This window comes from Pinus tabuliformis, chromosome 2_1, assembly GCF_031772625.1.
Source record: "Pinus tabuliformis cultivar Carrire ecotype Pingquan chromosome 2_1, CPIR1, whole genome shotgun sequence".
Classification (NCBI taxonomy): domain Eukaryota; kingdom Viridiplantae; phylum Streptophyta; class Pinopsida; order Pinales; family Pinaceae; genus Pinus; species Pinus tabuliformis.
Genome location: NC_142299.1, coordinates 720,748,497 through 720,762,342, shown reverse-complemented (window position 1 = coordinate 720,762,342; position 13,846 = coordinate 720,748,497). Strand labels below are relative to the sequence as shown.

The 13,846-nt window shown below is 36.2% G+C and overlaps 1 pseudogene; it reads left to right on the top strand.

Moving 5' to 3' along the window:
• Positions 1-11,745: 11,745 nt before the first annotated feature.
• On the top strand, positions 11,746-13,544 carry LOC149202625 (SUMO-activating enzyme subunit 2 pseudogene; annotated as a pseudogene).
• Positions 13,545-13,846: the final 302 nt, after the last annotated feature.

Genomic DNA, 13,846 nt, shown 5'->3' with positions numbered 1-13,846 from the left:
TTCTTCCAGGGACCACGTTTCATAAATTTTCAGACTGGATCCATGAATATCAATCAAACATCAAGTATATCTACATTAACCAACCTCCTTTGTACAAACAAACACTAAATCAACCAATAACTTCTCAGAATGTTGTAACCAAAAAACAGTACCAGTAACCAAACACCAATTCTGAACCTAGAACACTGCAGCAATAAACAAAAGCAACTAAAACATATTTCATGAGATGTACCCTACTTCAATATGTGGAACCTGCGTCCATACACTTATGTATCAAGGGCATCCTACCTATACGCTATTTTAAGTTAGTGAACCAGCGTGTATACGCACCTCTTCTGCGCTGAACCTACGTACAGATCTATAAAAGATAATTTATTCGCTTTACCTATTCAGACATTAGTTATATCCAGATTATCATATTTATAGGTCACATCATGCGCCAAATATAACAGATAAAAAATTACACAAAGATACTTCTTTTCAAAACGCCTTAAGATTATTGACCCATCAATAGAACCTATCCTTCTCCTTGCACTCAGGTTCTTCCTTGATTCAGATCTAGTTATGCACCTTAAACCAATGACAATATTCTAGATCTTGTTCTTCATAATATATTCAATGCTACAGTTGATCCTTGCCAAATGATCTCCTTCCCTTTTCATAGACTTAGACCTTACTCAAACCATGGTCCAAAACCATAGAGATCCAATACTAGGGACTCAATACCTGGGTTCAACACTTTGGATGCAATACCAAGGACCAAAACCATAGGTTCAAATATGTCGATACCATGGATCCATCATAAGCTTTCCCACATGTACGCGCTTTTATTTGCATGAAAGTGCGTGCATATGTATACGTGCCTTTTCATCGGTACACCCGCATGTATACACAATTTATTTAAGAGGAACTTGCGTATACCTAATTTTATTTCATTTTGAGAGCCTAAACTGTGAACTTCCCTTTGAGTGAGTTGCCATCAAGGACAACACCTATTCCATAGTGCCAAACCTGTGTCATAATGCCAAAAATCTCCCCCTTTGTACTTGTTGGAAACCCTAAGTCACTCGAAATCATTCTCCCCCTTTGACATCAAGGGCAAAGTGTTATGCTCCCCCTAAATACATGCTGAAATCTCTGCTCTGCTGTGTTGTCCAAGCTCCCCCTGACTGTAGGCAAGGTCTGCAAGAAGATGTTCTACAAAAGAAACATGATTTTATATATTATAAATGACCTTCCTATCACCAAAGACTCATACATACATACATCCATCTCCCAACCAAGTGGGGACATACCAATATTGACTTATGCACCCAACCAAGTGGGGAATACACCAGAAGTTTACACATGACAAATAAGTACATTACATCATTCATCCCAGGCATAGTGGGGAAACCAAAATATGTCATTACATGCCCTTGATAATAAAAGATATACATAACATAGAGACAAGACTATGAAAGTCATCAATAACTATTATCAGCAGCATCTGTCAATCATCATTCAAATCAGCAACCATTCTCTCCCTCTTCACCTGTTCCACCTGAAACCAAAATAGTTATGTACTTGAACCAAGAGCTTCTATGTTAATGCCAACAATGAAGTATTAGAAGTATATACTCTCCCCCTGAACCTGTGCCAACTTGTCTCTACTAGACCCATATTAGACTCTTTCCAACCTGAGTCTGACCCCACTGCTTTTCTTCAAACCAACATATACGCGACTGTATTCACATAAACCGGCGTATGTACGCGAATCCTCCTCATTAAACTCACTTACAACCACTTTTCTTTGGAATAGACAAGCTTCAACATCAACATGATAAATCAACTACTCCCAGCTTCTGTCCAAGGTATTCAAGTGTCTCCCTGGGCAGTGGTTTCATGAGTATATCAGCAACCTGTTCCTTAGAGGGAACATACTCCAACTTGACCTTTTGTACAAGAACTTGTTCCCGAAGAAAATGATACTTGATAGGTATGTGCTTAGTCTTTAAATGCATGACAAGATTCTTTGAAATATTGATTGCACTTGTATTATCACAAAAAATGGAGATAGGTGGAGTACAAGTGATTTGTAGGTCTTGCAATGTTTCCATCATCCAAAGGAGTTGTGTGCAGCAAGATGCAGCAACTACATATTCTGCTTCAACAGTAGACAATGCAATTGAACTCTGTTTCTTGTTGAACCAAGATACTAATCTAGGACCCATAAAGAATGCACCACCACTAGTGCTTTTTCTATCATCCACGCTTCCTGCCCAATCTGCATCTATATATGCATGAACTGTGAGATCTGTATCTCTAAGATACCATAAGCCAAAGTTTTGAGTTCCTTGAAGATACTTGAAAATTCTCTTAACTGCCTGAAGATGAGTTTCCTCTAGATTTGCCTGAAACCTTCCAACTATTCCCACTACATGCATAATGTCTGGTCAGGTACCTGTTAGATAGAGCAGACTACCAATCATGGATCTATAGGCTGGTTGATGTACTGTTTTTGATTCATCATTTGCGCTGCGGCTGCATCTTGTTACCAGAGGGGTACACACTGGTTTCGAATCCTCCATCCCATATTTTTTCAAGATCTGCTTGAGATACTTGGTTTCTGATAGAAAAATGTCGTCTTTATTTTGTTGGACTTGTAAACCAAGAAAATATGTGAGCTCACCAAGCATGGACATTTCAAACTCTTTCTGCATCACAAAGGTAAAATTTTGACTCATGTCTTCTTCATTGCTACCAAAGATGATATCATCTACATACACAACAAGTATTAGCAAATTATCATTGTCAATTTTTATATATAGATTGCTATATGTTGATCCTTTTATAAAACCTTGTTGATGGAGGTACTTATCCAACCGATAATACCAAGCCCTTGGAGCTTGTTTAAGGCCATAGAGAGCCTTTTTGAGTCTACATACAAGTTTTGGATCATTTCCAAGAGTAAACCCATCTGGTTGTTCAATATATACTTCTTCATCCAAGTCTCCATTCAGGAAGCAGACTCCACGTCCATTTGAAATACTTTGAACTTTTGAAAGCTAGAAAGAGCAAGGAACATTCTTATGGCCTCAAGTCTAGCAACTGGTGCAAAATTTTCTTCAAAGTCTATACCTTCTTGTTGAGCATACCCTTTACAAACAAGTCTAGCCGTGTTTCTAATCACATCTCCATTTTCATTCAGCTTATCTTTTAATATCCATTTTGTTCCTATGACATTCTTATCTTTTGTTCTAGGAACCAACTCCCAAGTGTTATTCTTTTCAATCTTCTTAATTTCTTCCTCCATGGCCTTTACCCACCATTCATCCTTGCATGCCTCTCTTATATTTTGTGGTTCAGTGGAGGAGAGTAATGCTAGATAAATTGAAGCTTCTAAAACGGTTCTTCTTGTTTGTACACCTGCCTCCTTTTGCCCCAAAATTTGGGTTTCTATATGATTCTTCTGAACGTACCTAGATGGAGTCTTTTCTTCTATTCTTATCTGTTCTTCTAGTGCCTCATCGGTTTCTTATTCATCATGAATCTGATCTGATGTAGAAGGATAGTCTTCATCATCTTCGAAATCTTCAGATTTTACTTGCCTAGGAGTGTTCCCTTCTTCATCAACCACTACATCAATACTTTCAACAATTTTTCCAGGTCTTTTATTGTAACACTTATATGCTTTGCTCTGAGGAGAGTAACCAAGGAGAATGCCTTCATCTGCTCTAGGTTCAAACTTGCCAAGGTTTTCATCAGTATTTTTGATGTAGCATTTGCTTCCAAAAATTTTGAAGTATTTAACTATCGGAGTCTTACCATACCAAAGTTCATGAGGAGTCTGAGTGTTGTTTACCCAGATGTTTGTCTTATTGAGAATAGTAACTGCAGCAAATCCGACTTCACCCCAGAAGGCTGCAGGAGTTCCAGACTCATCAGGCATAGCGCGAGCCATTTGTTGAACTGTTCTCTTCATCTTTTCCACTACTCCATTTTACTGAGGGGTCGTTACAGTAGAGAATTACCTTCTTATTCCATGTTCTTCACAAAAATCAAAGAATTCATCTGAGGTAAATTCCCCTCCTTGATCAGACCTAAGGCATTTGATTCTGTGATCTAATTCTTTTTCAACCAAGGCTTTGAATGCTTTGAACTCTTCGAAGGCTTCATTTTTATGCTTCATAAGTTCTAACCAACACATCCTGGAAAAGTCGTCAATGAACAATATAAATTATTCTTCTCCTCTAGGAGACCTTTTCCTAGATGGACCACATACATCAGTATGGATAAGTTCAAGTGGCCTGCTATCTGATCCTTCCTTCTCAAGGAAATTAGTTCTGTTTTTCTTACCAAACTGACACGATTTGCATATTGTATTGTCTAGAATTCTAACGTCGGGGAGATCACGAACCGCCTGATATTTGCGTGCTTTCCTTATCTGAGAGAAGCTTAGATGCCCCAATCTTCTGTGCCATAGCTAGTGTTCATCATTCTTGCTTAGATATCATTGTTGTTGTCCTCCCTTGAGTATGTATAAATTATTTGGAGTTCTTATGCCTTTGATCATTGTTTCTCCTATATCAAGCTCACGAACAATGCATCCATTTGATCGAAATATTACTTCATTTCCTTGATCACACATTTGACTGACACTAAATAGATTAAGCTTTATGCCATCAACATGCATAACATTACCAGCCTTGACCTTTTCTTTCAAAAACATAGAACCTTTACCTTTTATGAGTGTAGGGGTGTCATTTCCAAATGAGACCTTCTTTTCCTTTTCTAAGGCACTATATGATTGAAGTTTTTCTTTATCACCTGTCATATGTTTTGAGCATCGACTGTCGATGTACCACTGATTTTCCTATCCTTCCACATTTAGGGCTATCCCACATCTTTCTAGTTTCGATTCTTTCTTTTTCCATTTTTTAGAATTCAATGAAACTTTCTCCTTCTGAGTTGTTTGCCGAAACCTACTCCTGCATTCAGAATCTTCATGACCAAAGTTGTTACAAATAGAACATTCTACTTCATTCTCAAGAGAAGAAAAGTTATTGTAGGTCCTTTTCATGATCCCAGTCATACTCCTTTGTTTTTGAGCTTCTCTAGTCATGATGGTCTTGTAGGCAACACATTGAGTAGCTTTGTGACCAAAGTTATGACAAGAGAAACATTGGCCATTGAAGAAATTTCTGCGATTATCAAACCTACCAACCAAATGATTGTAGTTTCTATTGACATCCATTCTTGAGGCAAATTGAGAATGATTTACCTGTGGTTGGTTGAAGTTTCTGTTCATCCTTGAAGTAGATTGCCCCTAATTTACTTGGTAATCTTTGTTCATTCTTGAAGCAAATCGTCCTTGATTTACTTGGGGATCTGCATTATGCTTTTGTTGTCGATTGTCAATCTGTTCACTTTTTCTTGCTGCATCAAGATAACTTTTGGAGGTGGATGGCTTTTGTGCTTGCTTCTGTGCTTGAGACGCTTCTTCAGTATATCCAAGACCTATCTTGATTAGAGGAGAACATTGCACTTTGACAATCTCATCTAAAGTTTCAAATCCCTTAGCAAATCTAAGATTAAGAGCTTTTGTTTTCTCAATATCTTTTCTAAGTCCCACAATTTCACATTCTAACTTTTCATTGGGTTTTTCTCTTTCAGCAAGTTGGAATGTCAAAGTATCTATAATCATATTCTTTTCCTCTAAACAAATTTTGAGTTTAGAAATTTCTTCATAGAGACCTTCTTCATTATAGCATCCAAGAAATCATCATCTTCAAAATCCATCAAAAGTCTATAATCATTACGTTGTTCATCTTCATCACTATTTCAATATCCATCACTGTCTTCATGTGTATAATAGCTCTTCTTACTTACACTATGTTTTCTATTCCATCTAACGGGTTCCTTACCTTTGTCAAGTTTATCTTTATGAGGACACTTAGCAGCATGATGACCAACTCTTCCACAATAAAAGCATTTGAAAGGCAGCTTACCTCTGAATCTTTCAGTTCCCCGTTGAAGGTTCTTGACCAAATTTGATTCTTCCTCTTCTTCTAACATATGTCCTGACTCATTGTAATCTCCTTTTCTTGAGGCTTTGAATGTAGCTTCTCTCCTGTCTGATGGTACCCCATTTCTCATTTCGTAAGCAGTTAGAATTTCGTGCAGCTGTGACATGGTAATGCTCTGTAGATTCTATTTTTCTTCTATGCCAGAAAATTTTGAATCAAACTTAGGAGACAAAGATCTTAGAACTTTTTCAACCAAAAAAATTTATTTTATTTCTTCACCCAAGTTTTTCATACAATTAACAATCTCATCTATACGTAGGAAGTAGTTAGCCATGCTTTCATCATTGTGCATTTTGAGATTTTCATATTGAATTCTGAGAGTTTGTAGTTTTGCTCGTTTTACCTGTTCATCTCCTTCATAGATCAAAATGATCTTGTCCCATATTTCTTTTGCGGTTTTGAGCTGCATAACCTTGACAAATTCTGATTGAGATAGGCTCCCTAACAGAGTATTGACAGCCTTTGCATTTGTTTCATACTGCTTCTTACCAGCTGTATCTGTAGGAGTTGCTGAAGGAAAAGTGTATCCTGTTTCCACAATATCCCATACTTTTGTACCAAGAGATTGAAGATAGGCAGTGATTCTTACCTTCCAATAGACGAGGTTGCTCCCATCAAAAATTGGTGGCCTGATTGATGCTTCTTTTTCGTAGTTGCTCATGATGATAGATCTTCCTTCAAGCGATCAAGCTTCTTCTGAAGTACCTACTCTGATACCAATTGTTGGGAATAATACTAAGAGGGGAGGTGAATCAGTATTATCAGGTAAATTATTTTTCATTTCACAATCAGATTTGTATATGCTACTTCAGTTAGTAAATACCGCGTATGTATGCAACTTCAGTTAAGGAAACAAGTGTATATAAGCAGACTTGTAATTTAAATTATTCTTCAGATGTTGATCATTAATTTGTGCATCAGACCATATGAACAGTAACCAGGAACAGTAAAATAGAACAGGAAATCACACATAAGAACACAAGATATAAGGTGGAAACCCAATGTGGGTGAAAACCACCTACTGCAATTCGTCTCTATCTTCTTTCAATTAGAAACTTCTTTTTACAATGTTTTTGTACTGGTGCAGTCTTTTACCAGTACGCAGGCTGCTACTTGCAGAAGGCTACAACCTTCTCCCATTCTCCAGCTTCTCCTAGAAGGGAGCTACAACCACCTTACCTCTTGTACTAGATGAGGTACTAGCGCATAGGTGCTGACATACAGAAGGCTACAACCTTCTCTTTCCTTCCAGGGACCATGTTTCATAAATTTTCAGACTAGATCCATGAATATCAATCAAACATCAAGTATATCTGCATTAACCAACCTCCTTTGTACAAACAAATACTGAATCAACCAATAACTTCTCAGAATGTTGTAACCAGAAAACAGTACCAGTAACCAAACACCAATTCTGAACCCAGAACGCTGCAGCAATAAACAAAAGCAGCTAAAACATATTTCATGAGATGTAACCTACTTCAATATGTGGAACCTGCGTGCATACGCTTCTGTATCAAGGGCATCCTACGTATACGCTGTTTTATGTTAGTGAACCAACGTGTATACGCACCTCTGTTGCGCTGAACCTGCGTATAGATCTATAGAAGATAATTTATTCGTTTTACTTATTCAGACATTAGTTATATCTAGATTATCATATTTATAGGTCACATCATGCACCAAATATAACAAATCAAAAATTACACAAAGATACTTCTCTTCAAAATGCCTTAAGATCTTGACCCATCAATAGAACCTATCCTTCTCCTTGCGCTCAGGTTCCTCCTTGATTCAAATCTAGTTATGCACCTTAACCCAATGAAAGTATTCTAGATCTTGTTCTTCATAAGATATTCAACGCTACAGTTGATCCTTGCAAAATGTTCTCCTTCCCTTTTTATAGACTTAGACCTTACTCAAACCATGGTCCAAAACCATAGAGATCCAGTACTAGGGACTCAATACCTGGGTTCAACACTTTGGATTCAATACCAAGGACCAAAATCATAGGTTCAAATATGTCGAAACCATGGACCCATCATAAGCTTTCCCACATGTATGCACTTTTCTTTGCATGAAAGTGGGTGCATACGTATACGCGCCTTTTGATCGGTACACCCGCATGTATACACAATTTTGTTAAGAGGAACTTGCGTATACCTGATTTTCTTTCATTTTGAGAGCCTGAACTGTGATCTGCCCTTTGAGTGAGTTGCCATCAAGGACAACACCTATGCCATAGTGCCAAGCCTGTGTCATAATTCCAACATTGTATACATTGAATTCCATAAAGGTTGTTTATATAATGGTGTAAAGTTTTGAATCCATTGGTTTAAAGAAGAGATCATTGAGAGAAGTTTATTTTTGCTAACATAATGGCCAAATTTGATGATATATTATAGCTATTGAACACCCTAATACTTTCCATTGTTGATGGGAAAGTAATCATCAACAAAGACATTCTCTACGACATTCAAACCTCCCTGCATAATGCACAAGAAAATATTGATTTTTGCAGCTATAAGCTCAGTTCCAGCGAGTTGAGCTTCAGCGGATTTGTTATTCTAAATTGTTTTTTGCTCAAAGCAATCCTTTGTTCATGGTTATAAAAGACACCCATCAACAACCAGCAAGCGATGAAATTAGTCAGATTGAGGTTGATTCAAATCTAGTACCCAATGAAGCAACATAATTACATGTAGGTGCAGAAATTCAGCCTCCACTTCCCAAGTTGAACATCAAACCTTGGGAAGAGCTTGTCCATAACCAGCACAGAACTAGTTTTGGATACGACAAGGATGTGCCCTTCCATATTCCATATTACTCAAATCCCATCCAGTTTTAGAGTTTTGGATTCCTTTATGACAATTCATCTTCAGTTCCAAATTCTAGTCCTCTTCCACAGCAGCCACAACAGATTGTTAAATGCCAACACTGTGACTGAGTTGGACATATGAAAGATCATTGTTTTTATCTTCATCCATGTGAGCACTGTCATAAAATCACTCATTCTTCAAACAGATTCTTCAAAAATAAGCCTCCTGAAAGAACAAAGATTCATCTTAGATGGATCACTTCTTAGTAATGGGCATACAAGAAGATTTGTTCTCGAATATTAAAAAGCCTTGCAGTTGAGATCTCTTAATCTTATCACCTTATATTTGATAGGGGGAAGTGATGGTCATCTACAAGCTTCAAAGACACATCCAGCGAGCCTAAGACACAACATAACATACTAGATTCAAAGTTGTAGCCAGAGAGAAAGATGAACCTGAGCATGCCTTCGATTGGTGATCAGCCTTAAACCATCTATGTGTGGTTGAGACATATCTTCAAAGAATTGGGGACACTTCCTCTAGTAGAAAGCTTCAGCTTCTTGCCAGTTTTGGAAGAGTTCTAGGAATTGAATTAAACATTCCAGAGTTGGTGGTCATCCATAAACCATCATAGATTGAGACCTCCCTTTTCAGGTTGAGGTTATCCCTTTTTTTGTTGGGCGAGACCTACCTTTCAAGGTTAAAGGTTTCCCTCTTTAAAACATGAGGAGAACTTCTCTAGTAGAAGACCCCAGCTTCATGCCAGATTTGGAAGAGTTTAGGGAACTACAATAAGTGTTCCAGTGTTGGTGGTCATCCTTAAACCACCCCCCTTATATTTCAGAGAGCACATTCAGGCTAGTGCTACCATGATTTATTTGCACATATTGTAGTACAACTCTCTTCTTGGACTCATACATACCCCTTCAGATTAAGGGGGGCAATGTTGGACATCTAATCCTCTATAGGTTGGTGTGGAACATGAACAACCACCAAAGTCCAAGAGACCACTTGCAATATGAATCCAAGGTTCACACCATGTACTATAAATGTATATCATGTCAATAATATATGTAATTCAATGCTTATCTTTCATATGCTTTTGCTCACCATAATTGTGTCTAACTATGACAAGAGCGATGCCATGCTAGTTAACTACCTCCAAGTTGTCCTCATGACGTGGAAATTTGATTTACTCAATTTTGCTAAGGCTAAAGTCAAATTGATCCTTTCTTCCTATATTTTTCAATAGAACGAAGTAGGAAACATTGCATTCCCATCTACACAAAATAGTTGGGAAACATGAGTGTTAAGGTAAGCATTTTAGAAGCAACTATGGGATTAACCTCTCTTTGACTGGAGTTATTTTTCTTAAATATTTAAAACAAAGGCTTATTATCTCATACTTATTACTTATTATTGTGTCATGGGATGTTCTATGCTTTGTATTGAGTACTTTGTACTTAACATTATAGATAGAAAGAAAAACTCTCAGGACTCACCCTTTTACAATTTTTTTAATACGAGTGGTGCCTTAGGTGCTATTGCTACTTTTGGTTATTCATGAATATTTCTATATCTATCTCTCACTCATGCAAACACATTCACAACCAAGGTTGTAATTTTCGGGGATTTTATCATTAATCATGCACTTACTAGAGATATGGCCTTATTTGCATATTTTTTATACAATGGGTCTCAACAATATTTCAATGTCATTGTGGATGTTACTGCTTTCTATGTAAAACTAACATAAATGAATACTCCTTTCTCTACCATACTATAACAAATGAATCAGTGAAAATATATCGTTATATTGGCATCCACTTATCTTCAGTGAAATTACATGCATTAATTTTCTTATGTGGCATTTTCATGTTGTCGTATACGATAATGGTCTTAGAAAGTAATCTATATTGTAATGTGGGTCCCAACTTTTGGACATGATGCTATGTTAGCTATAATAAATGGATACTTCCCTACCATGGTTTTCTTCTCATATTGATATACATGCAACCATTTTGTATATTTTTCATTGTTTTTATGATATTGCCATCTTTCCTTTTCTTCCAATTTTCACTAGTGCCTCGTTTTCTTATGAAACCATCCCTCTAAAGTATATGAATAAAGAACTTATTCCGTAAGGCTCATATGCTTGTTTCCTATATACAAATAGCCTCTAAATATGTACATGATAGGTTACATTTGTTGAGGCAATTGAAGTTGTAGGAAATGGATGTTAGTGCATCAAACCCAAATGGAGAGAATGTAGAGATACCCAAGGTGCAGATAAATGTTGTTGGTGATGAACCATGATGTGTCAGAGCATGAGTTAAATAGACCACCATAATCATTTTTCTCACTAATATACCTAGAAGGAAATTCTAATGGTCGATTTCAACTCAAATTATATTGTAAAGTGGACAAGTTCCATGCTTTGTAATTGATTGCAACATATTTTTTACTGTAATATAAAAATGAACAAGACTATTATTTTAAATCAAATTCTTCATCAATTTCCCCTTCCCTGGAAATAGAAGTTGGTGTTAAAATGTTCAATTTATACAATCTGTTCATATTTAAATTCATTAAGGAAAAAATCTCACAGAAAAGGCACAACTTTTATCAAAGGATTCATTGATATTATAAGTGTGTTCACCCCTAGAAACTTTTCCTAGCAAAGGTGATATGGCTTTAAAGCTTCCACCCTACTATTCCACCCTACTTTGGAATGGGGGTAGATAAGTTAAGTATTCCTCTTTAATTTCTGGGGCATCATCTTTTCCACCACCATGTTCAGAGATCCCTTTCTCCTCCATTTTAGTTTCTCATAATTTTTGTGAACCCCAGTGGATTCCATGGATGAATTAAATGTGGTTTCGTGTGTTAAAGTTTTGATCATCGATGTTGGTAGCGCAGGATGTGATATTCCTGAAACCCTCGCAGTTAAAGGCTTTAAAGATTTACATGTCATTGGCATGGATACAATTGATGTTATAAATTTAAAAAGATAATTTATATTTCAAAAATGCCACATTGGGAAATCAAAAGTTAGTGTTGCATGGGAATCTATCTTAAAATTAAGACATGATATGAAGATTATTGCACACCATGCCAATGTCAAGGATCCTTAGTTTGGATTATATTTTTTTAAGAAGTTTAATTTCGATTAAATGGGTTGGAAAGTCTTGATGCTTGCATACATGTGAACATGATTTGCTTGGTTGTAGGAGTTCCTCTGGTAGAAAGTGGAACTACTGGGTATTTAGGACAACTCACTGTGCATGTTAAGGGTGAGAAAAATTGTTACAAGTGCCAAACAAAGCCAACACTGAAAACATATCTAGTTTGTACAATCACAATTACTCCTTCAAAGTTTGTACATTGCATTTTCCAGACTAAAGAACTACATTTTTCAAAGTTGGTTGGGGACATGAGCTAGGAAAATGATCTTAATGTACAAACTAATGGCATGGGAGGAGTAACGAAGGATAATGCTGATGTGTTTGATGTTCATGCGGATGAAATTTATGAAGGCTATGGTAGGAGAATATTTTACCATGTTTTTGGATATAATATAGAGACAACTCAAAGAAATCCATAAACATGGAAGAAGAGGAGAGCACCAACTCCTAAATACATTAAATTTATTCTTCCATAAAGGAGAATGAAGAGAATGGAATATTTAATAATTCAGGTATAGAGGAAAGAGAACAATCCTTATTTAGAATGTCTTCCTTAGGATTGAAAAAACCATAGGAAATTTGGAATATTTTTTATAATGTAAGAATTTTCTTGAATACCTTGCACATTTTTTGAAAGAAGAAAACAGGAAATGGGGAGTTTGACATTTGACAAAGATGACTAGTTAGTAGTTGAATTTGTTACTTTGGTTTCTAATATTCGAGCTCCTTTTATCATCCAAATGCATATCTTATTTAAAGAGAAAGGCATTGCAGGCAACATTTTTCATGCAATAACAATAATAAATGCAATTATTGTAGGTCTAATTGTACTTGAAACAACTGGTTTCTCACATATGATTCAAAGAACTATAGAATGATATACTATTTACAAAATCCATCAAGGAATATGCTTTTTATTCTAGTAGAGCCATTTGAAACCAATAAATCTTGTTATGTATGTTTAATGACACTTGTATCACTGGAGGTGAATACTCAACAAGCAAAACTGAAGGATAATATAGAAAAAGGTTTCAAGGCTAAATTGGGTGTCAATTCACCATTGATCACACATGGTTCTACAACTTGATTCTGGTGATGACATTGAGGAAGATGTTGCTGCACATTATGCATAAAACTTAGAGAATATGTTAGAAGAATATACATTTCCAATAAAATATGGTGTTATTCTTATAGTAGAGGACTACTAGAAATATTTATTATCCAATATTAATATTAAGAAAAAAGATGACTTTCATGAGGATTCATACAAAATTGTACTATCTCGAGGGGTTCTCATAGTGGCAAGTGGAAGTGATGATCAAGCCGATGAAAGTGGAGAAATGCTAGCAATTGCAACTACAAAAGCTGGATATGGTTCTGAAGATGTTCAATTAATCAAACTTGACTCTCTAGTCACTTCCGGAACTAAGAGAAAATTAGGCATTCAAATAACATCTAATGATTACAACTAAAGACACTAGCCATTTAGTCTACCCAAATGTCATTTATATGTGAAAACTACAAAAAAGGTATGGGAAGGAAGTGTTATGCCCTTTGAACCAAGCCCTAACATGAAGGTTCTATGAAGCCTAGTATGCATTCCTTTTCCTTTCACATCACCATATTTCAACATTTTAAACATGATTTCTCTCTTATTTAGATCTGCATTTTGCATTCCAAAGTTGGCTTGCCTTGAAATTTTCATTGATATCAATAGTGATACAAACTTGTATAATTTTGGTAATTAAAGGATGTTATTTTTATTGATTCAAAA